General features: G+C 44.7%; 1 protein-coding gene and 1 long non-coding RNA gene across 6 annotated transcripts in view; one reads left to right on the forward strand and one right to left on the reverse strand.

Moving 5' to 3' along the window:
• Nucleotides 1-12667, reverse strand: part of LOC129730604 (uncharacterized) — a 583914-nt gene that overhangs the window by 51770 nt on the left and 519477 nt on the right. The gene's annotated exons all lie outside the window — the stretch shown is intronic.
• Nucleotides 3043-3804, forward strand: LOC129730605 (uncharacterized). The gene is made up of 2 exons (XR_008728886.1): nucleotides 3043-3400; nucleotides 3474-3804. It is a non-coding gene; the product is annotated as an uncharacterized LOC129730605 (long non-coding RNA).

The raw sequence follows: 12667 nt of genomic DNA on the forward strand, positions 1-12667 counted from the left end.
CAATCTGCCCCACTGTGCGACGTTCTCAAGTGAGCCGCAGTATTTTGGGTAGTCAATGATTTTATTAGTGCACCTTTCTGTTGCAAGGCTGCATGCAAAACGTAAACGTTAATGTAATAATATTTGTACAAGGAAATATACTTAAATGCTGTATATAAACTGTATTATTCTGGTTCATCTGTTCTCCATAGTTGAGGCCGTTGGTTTGGCTCAAGTTTTTTTCTTCTATTTTTTCGGCGTGCAGTCAAACCGAACCTAGCGCTAAAACTCATTATTCCCAGTAAATATCATTCAAAGTTTGACCACCTCGTATGCTTTCTGTAAGCGGCTAAAGAGAATTTTAAATGATTTCAAATTATAATTTAAATTCAAGTTGTGTAACAGCAATACATTCAGCCAATTTGCACGACAAAAGGCAACTCCGTGTTCAATTTTTAGAAATTGAAAAGAATTCATACCTAATTTTTGATATTACATCCCTTTTACATAAGGTCGGCGTGGAGCCTACCCGAACTAAGAACCAAAAACATTATTTCAAGTAAAGCGTCCAAAGTTTAACCACTCCGTACCTATGTTTTCTGAAAACTGCTACTGAGAATTTATGTTATCATATCATTATGAACTGTTTAAATCATTTCGTTGTTTTTTGAAAGATAGATTATCAATTTTGATTTCCGCCAGGGTTAATACTAGAGATGCACCGAATAGCACTATTCGGCCTTCAGCCGAATACCGAATAACCTTTTTTTCATTATTCGGTGAGACGAATATTCGGCTGAACACAACGTTGATCGTATGATAACAAAATAACCAAATGATCATTGTTTGAAGTTTAAATTGTTTCTTTCGCTCTCCAATTGTTCATGTACGAAAACGATTGAAAATTGTCCGAACTATTGCACAAGAAATAATTAATTATGCGCCTATGGAATAAGGCACGCTAATCCGTGGCGCACCTAGTTTTGTTCTTATTTGAGTTGTCGTTTGAAAATAATGTTTTTGAGGATTATGGTTAACACAATTTAAAAGTTTGTGTTACAACTAAATTTTGAGTGTTTTGAAAAAAATAATAAATAAAATGCGAGAAATGAACGAGAACTGAGGATGTGACTTTGGCTCAGAAAAAATATACCTCATCCAGACAAGACATGAAAGAGATGTGTGGAGGTTGCGGTTCGTGTTCCGTTTAATGAGATATATTCGGCATATTCGGCCGAATAATAAACTTACTATTCGGCGAGCCGAATATTCGGCAAAATCCAATTTTTGCTGATATTCGGCCCGAATATTCGGCGACGGAATATTCGGTGCATCTCTAGTTAATACCTCAATTTAACCCTTTCCCGGCGGAGAAAAATTTTTACCACAAAAAAATGAACTCCAAACTCTTATTAGTCATCAACTATATGCACAATTGACACAAATTGGATTGCAATTCAAAGATCAATCTCTTCTCCAACCACACTGAATAGTTTCTTAGTGCAAATTTTCAAGTATAATTGTTAAACTCAAATCAAAGTTTGAATGTCAGGTAATGCCATATGGCATCACCCGATAGCGTTGCAGCCGAAGATTCACGAATAACTTGAAAGGAAAGCGTATTTTCGCGTATAAATACATTTATTCGAGCTTTATGATAAAATGACCACTAAAATACTTCTACATTGTCGGAATACGCTATACTCAAGACGAAAATGTCTTCTTTTCAGCATTTCAAACCGAAAATGCTACCGTATAAAGTTCGAGTTAAGATGATTTCTTAACGTTTTGCGCTCAATGGAAAATTTAACCTCAAGCGTGACGATCGCGCCTAAAGTTAAACTGAATAAAACAAGTCATCATAATTTGAAATGGAAATGGAAGCAGCTTTTTTACATAACCTTCTAGTTAGCAGAGAATTGACGCGAGGTGCTTGAGTGAAATCTATTCCAGTTTAAGCTGTGACTGTTGTACGCTTTACGATTATTACGGTCGGTTATTGTTATTGTTATTGGGTCTAAACGAGGCTAAATGTGTTCTTCCTACAGAGGGCCTGAACTCGTTTGAGCAATGGACTCGACCGTCATACCCAACCTTTGGGTCGCGTTGCTATTCGCTAACATTTGAATGACGCGATTTTGCAAGGAAAACGTTGTCTAACGGTCCCGGGTAGGACGAATAAACGACGCTGTGAAATTTAGCATATCGTCGCACTGGTATGACTCCTAGCGCCATATACTGACTGTGAGTCCATGTTTTGTCCGGTCTTATGGATAAGGGTAGAACATCAGCGACACTACGTGGACACAGCGGACTGAAATATGCGAGGAAGTTAAGCCGTGTTGTGCGGACGTTCGAAGTGAGCTGCAAATAATAGCGTGTAATGATGATGGCGGCTTGTCCTGCCCGATGTTATCATTGTGCTTTAGTATTACGAGCCGCGGGTTCGTTTTCCGAGTGTCAAACACTTGTGCACGGATTAGCTCTAGGGTCTGGGTTGAAGTGATTAGGAGGTAATTACAAAGTGTAAGAGAAAGTTTATTATTCATGACCCAGTGGAATTTTTCAAATTCGCTTCTCGATGAGCCGTCGTGGCGTTTAATTGCAACTTGAGTGGTGTACCGGTGACCGCTACGAAAAGTTAGAATTGTTATCGTTAGAGGGGACCGTAATAGGGAGGAGCATATCTGAATTCGAAATCAAATTGTTCTTTGGTAGCTTTGTGCTAGTGTACTAAATTTTTATTTCGGCTTCATAGAAGAAAGAAGTAATAGTAAAGTGTATAAAATGCTGGCACACATCAATGAAAATTTATTTTTTGCAGATGAAAACTTTGGACTCCGCCATGGGTTTTTCACATCCCACTAATTGATTAGACTTATATAATATAGCTAGTGACAATTTAAGGGACTAGAACACTCCCTCGAGAATTTTAGGAACAAGTACAATAAATCGAAACTGAGTACGTAAGAAACGTAGACAGAGTAAGTGTACTTATGAATCATTTACACAAAAATAATACACACAACTAGTAGGATTATTCGAAGCACACTCGAAGTATTCGTTTCCGATGGGAAGCGATAAACGTGGGCTGTCTCTTTATTTCGAATGTATGACGCCGAACCACTTGAAACGTTGTAGAAGTGCGCGCGAAGAAATAGGTTCTTTTATCAATCAGTTATAAAAGAGCATTTCAGTTCACAACAGTCATCCAGTAGTATTCGAAAAGCCCTCCATAGAAGTGCAGTAATATTGTTACGTGTACAGAGGATATTGCAAAGCTATGAGTGCAAAACAAATTTTAGTGAAAGCTTTCGCTATAATATTGGTAATGGAGTTCTTTATGGCGGCAAGCAGTACTGTCGACTGTCAATCTGTTGATTCTTCCGAATCTGTAGGAAGCGAAGCAGAAATTGAGCAAGTAAGTTGCACTCGAGAACAGATGTTCTCCAGCCCGGAATGTGTATGTTTACTGACAGCGCTATTTGTTGCAGGCTAACATAATCGACGCTCCCGTCGTTTGTCCCCCGGGACAGCTCCCGGACTCTAATGGGAAATGTCGACCCTACTGGGGCAGAGGAAAAGAGGAGTGAATAGTCTGTTTGATTGAAGTTGATGCTTTCTGGAGGCGTTACGTATAATCTTAATTTCTGTACATGCTTTCTGCTGGATTGATCACTAAATCCTGATCAACTAATGGTTTAAAACTGTATGCAGTTTATTATTTGGTTTCGTTCATTTTGTTTATATCTGCATCTGATCAAATGCAGAAATAAAGCTCCGGTATTTTTGAAAACATAAAATCAAATTTTCGACACAGTCAAATTATGTCATTTAGTTCTAAATGTTAACGTGACGTTCATTATGCAGCGTAAAATATGCGAATCGCTTTGGGTGGATTTCTTCCCGTTTGCAATTGTACGTGCCATAACTGTTCACAGTATAGAGTGACCGATGAAGTAGATAAACCCCGCTGTGAATTTCGATACAATTTGCCAATGACGTTGCAAATTTATTGTAATTGTACCTTCCACTGCTTGCGCATACACAGACATGCCTATCAATCGTTTCCCCCCAGCTACTGCACTTAATGGTTGGACATCGTTACAGTGTATAATTCGTTTCGATGGTGAAGCATCAGGGTGGAAAATCGAATTTTCACCATCGTCGTTCGATGACTTGCCGGGCGGGGAAACTCAATTTTTCACCGGCGGTCCAGTTGAAACGGCTGGCAATTTATCCACATTATGAATACACTGCCGAAGTCATCGCCAGTCAACGCGGGTGTGTCGACGAGAGGCTTGTAGACTGCATCCGAAATACGGAAAGGTCAAATTCTCTGCAGTGTTCGCATAAAGGTGTATTATTTCGTGTTGCACACCGGTATCAAGCTAATGCAGCATGAGTTGTGGAATGTATAATAAACCAGGAAAGGAAGGTCACATCCGCTTGAAGACTCAGTAACGAAAGGTACGACGAACGTGCTCGGGCGTTACATGGTTTATGGATTATATATCTATTTAAATATATATTTCTTCTTGAGACTCGTTTTGTTCTAGAATAACAATGTACGAATTCAATTAAGAACAATGTAGAGCCTTGTTATATGCATAAAATATGCAAGAAAGCTGTTAATTCTCTTAACGATACCAAACGACCATAAAACGTGTAACGTGCGAGTAAAGGGAAGTACTGTCTTGATAATAGTATCATGCTTGTATCCTGAAATCATACTCGTTTTTCAGAGGGAAAATACGATGATATTTCCTTTAATTATTGAAGTCACTAGGTAGGAACAAAATCTGGTGCAGTTTGGAAATAAGAGACAATATGACAATTTCAATAAGTTTAATTGAAGCAAGAAGGACTGTCATTACGACTTCTTGGAGATATGATATTATTCACGAAATATATGTACAAGAAAAGTTGGAAACTGGGTTGGATGTAGGTCGGGATTTCATTTGCGTGATGTCCCGGCTTATGTCCAATCACTATAGATTTGACGCGCATCTCCGTCGTGTTGGGCTCGGGGAAAGTGGTATCTGTGCCTGTGGTGAAGGTTATCACGACATAGAGCACGTTGTTTGGTCATGCCCTGTACACCGTGACGCCAGGTCTAAATTAATAGCTTCCCGCACGATACTCTCAGGTCCCGTGGAAGACAACCCAATATGCCAGTCCGTAATATCTTGGCCCAGCAGCGGAACATATTCAATATGCTGCTTACCTATGGCGATGGAAAACCATCAAACAACAAATCAGTGCTTTTAATGCAAAACATTCTAGCTTTAAGTTAGATTTAGTTTCAGCTCGTAGTCGGCAGCGAGGATGAAAAATTTGCTTTAAGTTATTAAGATACTTTAGAAAGTAAGCTACCAGATATAATTGGCGCCGTTAAACATTAAATTGTATTTGTGCCGTGTCAAATAAATTATAGATGAAGAAAAAAAAAGTTGGAAACTGTGGATTCAAAATGTGGTGGTGCTCAGTTCATGAATATATATCTCAGTAGCTGAGTGCCCAATTTTGCTCGGGATTCAATATCAGTACTGAGGTCTGATGGGTGTAGCGAAAATTGATACTCTGTTGCTATTGAAGGTATAATTTTAAACCGGATTGTAAGAAGATCAATTTGCAAATGGGTGCCCGATTACTGGGTACCATTTTATAACCATTCTCTTATGTCAAGAAATATCTGTGCCAAGTTTAGTAGTGATAGGTACAAATGTATAAATGAGTAGAGATAATACAAATGATCCGATCATACTCAAAATCGCTAAAGTTGTTCTTTTCAAAAATTTTCAAATCAGTTTTTTTGTTTGGCATTTTCTGTTATGGGGTTGCTAAAAAAATCCACTTTGTTGAAAATTATAAATCTTGAAAAATTGGCTACTTTTTAATTCACTTTGAATCGAACTCTTTTGAGCTTGAGATGGAGCTCTGACGTCGAACGATGTTGATTCTACTTAGAGTCGAGATTCGAACTCATGACCAACCGCATGCCAAAGCTGGTTCTGTAATCTTGAAGCTGCTAGCTCACCTAATTCAATTACACCTTTAAATTGAAACTCTGCCTGTGACGGTTTTGTTAAGTTTATTTTAACTTCTACGAATAAACTTAAATTATTAAGAACTGTATTAGAGGGTACAAGGCCCTTGTAAAGGAGGATGGTTGTAACAGCTCCTAACCATGACCAATTTAATGGTTAAATCCATCAGCTGAGGTGTAATGTGACCCGTGTCCAAAGATGTAAGGTGGAGGGAGGGGGGGCAACCTTACCCGGGCTTCAGCAACCTTGCTCTGCCATGGTGGGAGACTGCTAAGCCAAGGCCACTCACGCGAGGAGGCCGCTAACCAGTCGACCACACTGACCACTCAGGTAAGGTCGCAACCAAGCGACAACGGTCGACTCAGACAGTGTCACCAAAAACGAGCGCTAAAGGCCCAGGACTTGGAATGCCTGGAGCCCCCTACACCACAACAAACGTCAGGGGTAACTTATAGGGGGATGCTGGAGGCCACAAGCATGTAAATGACATCGATCGACTATTCAACCTTCAGTTGAAAACTGTTCGCGACGCCATTCTGGACTGCAATGCGGACCAGGAATCTCCTGCCATTAGGCCCAGGTTTAGGAGCTGTCATCTAAAAAACAGTATTCTATTTACAACTTGACTGTGCCGACAACGACACAGTTAGATGGCTGGAGCCTACGGCGTCTTTCTTTAAACCTTGGGAGGGAGCACACCTTCGAGTCTTGTACACGAAAGACCTGGTAAACGCCCTAAAATTCATAGGGAACATCCAGAACAGCGTGGAAGCCGTCTTCTTCAAAATCAGAACGACGGTTGCTCAACACGTGGTTAATATGCCATCGTAACGTTACTGGAAAGATTATCGAACTGATAGTGAAGCTGGACCAACAGTCTGCTGACCTCATAGCAGCACAGAGCATCCTGATTAACTACAAGTACGGCAAAGCACGCATGCGGCAGGTTTACAGAAAGTCGTCTAAAACAGGAGCGAAAGGCTCTGGTGCAAAGGCAGGGAAGGCATGTTCGGAGCCTCTTTCAGGGAGTATACCGCTACCAGCTACAAGATGCGCTCCCGCGATAGCGAAAAAGATTCCACCAAAAAATCGAAAAAGGAGTAGTCGCGACCCTCAGAGCCGCATTCCGCCGCCTAATCGTGAGAGTCACACTTCTGTCGCCTACTGTCTGCTGCAACGGGAGCCTATTGCTGAGGGTACGCAGACAGCCCAACCAAGCATCACCGCTGCTGGCAACCGGCCGCCAATCGGAACTCAACTAGATCTGACGAAGGACGCGTTGTCCACAACGTGAGCAGTATGCGCTGCGTTCAGGTGAATCTCCATTGCACAAAGGGCGCTTCTAGTGTTCTTCGCAGAAGGTTCACCAAGGATCAGCTATCCGTAGCGTTAATCCAGAAACCATGGGTCCACGACACCAGGATCCTAACAGTACGTTGATTTATAGCAACCAAAAGTCTAATCTTGAGAGTGCAATTCTGTTGAACAGAAATATTAAATTTGTTCCTAGATTCCAGAGTTCATCCAACGGGATTTGGTTGCAATTGCGGTGGAAGTACCAACGACTAACGGTACACAAGAAAAAGTCGTTGCCTCCGCATACTTCCTGGGGGACGTGGATGACATACCGCCATCCGAAGTAACAGCGCTTTTTTGGAACTCACTTTCTTATCTAACTCTATGTAGTGCCTCGATAACGGAGAAAGTCAAAAACTGGCATGTCTCTTATGAACCCAGTTTATCAGACCATAGACGCATCAGATTTGACCTCGAAGTTACCCCTCTGAGAAAAGAACACTTCAGGAATCCCAAGAAAACCAACTGGAACTCGAAAACATCCTGTGACAACAATATTCGAACTCCAGTTGAACTGGACATCGCCGCAAGTGATCTACAGTGCAGGCTCACGGAAGCTTTTACTCCATACAGTCCATTAATAAAACGGACAGTCTGTCTTGATGTGCCCTGATGGAACGAAGCCCTCAGAAATCTTCGTCAACAGGGCTGAAAACACGTCTAACTGGGTAGCGTACATTGCATCCCTCACAAAATATAACGTTGAGCTTCGCAAAGCCAAAAGGAGGTGCAGAGCTCGATTCTGTGAGGACATTTAGAATTAGATTGAGGTAACGCGACTGCAAAAAGCGACGATCATAGATCATATAAATGGTCTTGGATAATTAAAATAGGGAATGGTAGTTTGACTGTCAGCACCACAGAAACGCTGGAAGTTTTTTTTCCAATTTTTTGATATTTTGTGACATATTCCCCTTTTTCAATGTTGCTAAGTCAGGATAACGCGTCACTACTGGAAGTGGTCGTAATAATCTGACCAATAGCAATAGTCCAGTCCGGTCATACACTTCGTATGGAGCGCAGAACCGTACTGGGATTTGTTTTTCAGATTTAAAAGGGTTCCACTAACCCTCTATCGAAGAACCTATACCTTTTGCTGAAAATTGCCGGATATCGACATAATACATGTTTCAAGTCTTCTTTTTCCATGCCACATAAGTGACATGTATTATCTTGAAGTTTTTTTTTATAACTTTGAAATGATAACGGCTCGGACAATGCCCTGTTATCAAACCAGTATACGTACTTAGGGTCGTACATAATGCAAATATTTGAGTGCCTGTATTTCCACCGTCCAGACTCGACCTCTGGACCAAACGTTGGAGGGTTACAGAACCTCTGACCTCTGATTCGAAGTGGTCGCTCGTTGACTGTTCACGGAGACTTCTATCAACTGGGCACTAAGTTTTTTCGAGCCAAAGAAGTCACAAGCATCGGGTGGCAGTCTACCAATCTTTCTGTCGAAATCGGACGAAGTTCATGTACGAACTCATCGGTCTTTTCGGAGCCAGCCTTGCTCTGGGACATATTCCGGTCGGCTGGCGGAACGTTAAGGTGGTGTTTAGGGGAGCTCCGTAGCCGCAAGGTTACAGAGTACGCCTTGGTAAACGGGTGATCGTGGGTTCGAATCTTAGTAGAATCAGGCCATTTGGTTGTCAAAGGACTCTAGCATGGGTTTATTCTCAGGCTTCCCACTAAGTACCCTTCCTTCAATCTGAGTTCTACAGTACCTCTGTTGACTCTCATCCAACAAAAAAATAAGTCCCTGTTATAATAAAACTGGTGTGAGTAACGTATAAAAGTTCTCTCCAGGCAATTGGAATTAGGCGATATTGTTAGGATGGACAGAGGCTCGGTATAGTAGAGTAGTAAGCTTGAAACGGTAAAACTTACACACAAGCACGGATATGAATGATAAGCGTAATACTTACTTCAATAGTGATAGTGCCAATAATATGAAGGACGGAGCACAGAAAACACCTGGGCAATATCACAATAGATCTAATCTCTGGTCGCAGTGATGAGTCCACACAGGAAAAAATGATGTTTATACCAAAGCCGGGTAAATAAGGCAAAAAAAGACAAATTCTTCGGATCTTTAAGCCTGACTTCAACATTTCTCAAGTTAAAGGAAAAAATTGCGGGCAACTACATCCGCGGCGAATTTTGAAGAAGTTTTTTTTTGTAAGATTTGAACTGCGACCATTGTTTAAATTTTGGTGGTAATGAGTTAGTTAGTCACTGATAAGAAGACAGTGGTCTACGCTTTTCGATAACACGTGCTTTGCATTTGTTGATACGGCTCTACAAAAAAAGTATGGGTAATACTACAATGAGCTGGATCCAGGCAATGCTCTCAAGGAGGTGGGGAAAAAAAGGGCAACTGAATCCAAAGGGGTTCAGACCGATGCCCCCTCGTTCGCCACGATCTGCTCTACGGGGCAGACCAGTAAGCGAACGCGGCAGTCCCCGGGGGAAACGGCCCCCGAAAACGTGAAAAAGCGGTTGGTGGCGCTATCCACGCAGGACAGCACACCAACAGGCACAAGGGCCGAAGTGTCGCCCGGAGCGGCTACTGCGAGAAACCCCTGGGTTACCAAGGTAGGAAAAGGGCGCCAGGAAGGTAGAAAACGCCAAGATGAAGCGGCAAAGGAACGACCGCCAAGTGCCAAGAAGGCCAAGAGCAGGGGGACGCCCTCATCCTCAAAACCGACGGGTCCAAGTACTCGGAGGTATTGAAAAAGATGAGGGGCGAAACCCAGCTCAAGGAGTTGGGGGCGGATGTGCGGAGCATTCGCCGATCTCGCACCGGCGAGATGATCCTTGAGCTCCGAAAGGATGCGAAAAACAAGGGTGCTTCTTACAAGGCGGTAGCCGAGCAGGTCCTCGGCAAGGAGGTGCAGGTTCGGGCACTCACCTCGGAGGTGACTCTCCAGCTTAAAAACCTGGACGAAATCACCGAGGGATGCGACATTGCGCTAGCCCTCAAGGAGAAGTGCGGGGTGGAGGTGACCACTGAGTCAATCCGCCTCCGGAAGGGTCCAGCCAGGTGGCTACCTTCCGGTTAGCGTCGGCGGACGCGAACCTGGCACTTAAGGAAGGCAAGCTGAAAGACGGCTGGTCAGTATGCCCCCTGGGTATACTCCAGCCCCTGGACGTTTGCTTCCGGTGTTTTGAGGGAGGACATAAGTCCTGGACCTGCAAGGGGCCCGACAGGAGCCAACTATGCAGGTGTTGCGGTGGTGCAGGCCATAAAGCGAAGGTCTGTGGGGAGCCTAGAAGTGTATGGTGTGCTCCGGGAAACGGGACGCCAAACACTTTATGGGAGGCCCCAGGTGCCCAGCCGGCAAGCCGGCTACGAAACCACGGGCGTAAGGTTGAGGCAACTGAACCTGAACCACTGCTACGCAGCTCAGCAGCTGCTATACCAAGCAGCCACTGAGTCGCTGTCGGACATCGCCATTGTATCGGACCCTTACCGCATCCCTCCCGGAAACGGTAACTGGGTTGCGGATAGGTCCAGCATGGCGGCCATATGGACGACGGGCAGGTTCCCGGTTCTGGAGGTTGTTTCAACCTCAGAAGAAGGGTACGCAGTTGCCAAGGTGAACGGAGTGTTCTACTGCAGTTGCTATGCTCCGCCGCGTTGGTCTACCGAAAGGTTCGCACAGATGGTCGACCGGTTAGCCATGGAGCTAACAGGCCTAACACCGTTGGTGGTGGCAGGCGACTTCAACGCTTGGGCTGTCGGGGGAGTTGCTCCACGAACCAGGGAGGCCAGATCTTGTTGGAAGCTTTGGCGAAGCTCAACCTAGATCTGGCCAACATTGGGTCCAAAAGTACATACAGCAGAAATGGCGCGGAGTCGATCATCGACGTGATGTTCTCCAGCCCAGGACTGATCATGAACTGGAGGGTAGACGATGGCTACACCAATAGCGACCATCAGACCATCAGTCTGCTATAGTGTAGACAACAACGAGAGGCGGCAAGCGACGAGTAGGGCTAACACTCCGTTCGCCCGCGAGTGGAAGACATCGCATTTCGATGCCGAGGTATTCGAAGAGGCAATGAGACGAGAGCGCGAGAGGGGCAGTCGGCTTCGCCCGACGCCCTACCAACTAGTTGCTATGCTATCTCGGGCGTGCGACGCCACCATGCCTAGGACTCGCCAACCTAGGAATGGGAAGCCACCGGTCTATTGGTGGACTGACGAGATAGCGGACCTTCGCAGTGCGTGCCTCCGTGCGAGACGGAGGATGCAGCGTGCGCGAACAGATGAACAGAGGACAGAGCGCCGCGCAGCATTCAGTTCTGCCAGATCGACGCTGAAGAGTGCGATTAAGGCCAGCAAGAGGGCCTGTTTCGATAGGCTATGCGCGAGTGCCAATACGAATCCGTGGAGTGACGCCTACAGGATCGTAATGGCCAAGACCAACGTCACGCTTGACGTGAAGAATGCGTTCAATAGCGCCAGTTGGGACTCCATAGCGCTCGCGCTCAGGAGCATCCAAGTACCGGTGTCGCTGTACAAGATTCTGGAAAATTACTTCCAGAATCGACTACTGGTTTACAACACAGAGGAGGGTCAGAAGTGCGTTCCAATCACCGCAGGGGTTCCGCAAGGTTCCATCCTGGGTCCGGTGTTGTGGAACGTCATGTATGACGGGGTGTGGAAACTAAAGTTTCCTGTAGGGGTTGTGCCCGTCGGCTTTGCAGACGACATAACGCTAGAGGTTTACGGCGAGTCGATCGAAGAGGTCGAGTTGACGGCTGCGCATTGCATAAGGAAGGTCGAGGACTGGATGCGCTCCAGGAAACTGGAGCTCGCGCACCATAAGACGGAGGTCACGGTTGTGAACAGCCGTAAATCGGAGCAACAGGCGGTGGTCAGAGTCGGAGACTGCACCATCACCTCAAAGCGATCGTTGCTCTTGGGGGTTATGGTCGACGACAAGCTCACGTTCGGGAGCCACGTCGACTATGCCTGTAAGAGGGCCTCATCGGCTATTGCAGCACTATCTCGTATGATGTCCAATAGCTCAGCGGTCTATGGCAGCAAGCGAAGACTTTTTGCCAGCGTGGTTTCGTTCATACTTAGATATGGTGGGCCAGTATGGTCCAGAGCGCTAGGTACTAACAGTTACCGCGGTAAACTGGAAAGTACCTACAGGCTCATGTGCCTGAGAGTTGTGAGTGCGTATCGTACGGTGTCATACGATGCAATCATACGATGCTACTGTGTCTCGTCCGGCATGATGCCTATCAGCATCGCCATCAAG

This window comes from Wyeomyia smithii, chromosome 3, assembly GCF_029784165.1.
Source record: "Wyeomyia smithii strain HCP4-BCI-WySm-NY-G18 chromosome 3, ASM2978416v1, whole genome shotgun sequence".
Lineage (NCBI taxonomy): Eukaryota > Metazoa > Arthropoda > Insecta > Diptera > Culicidae > Wyeomyia > Wyeomyia smithii.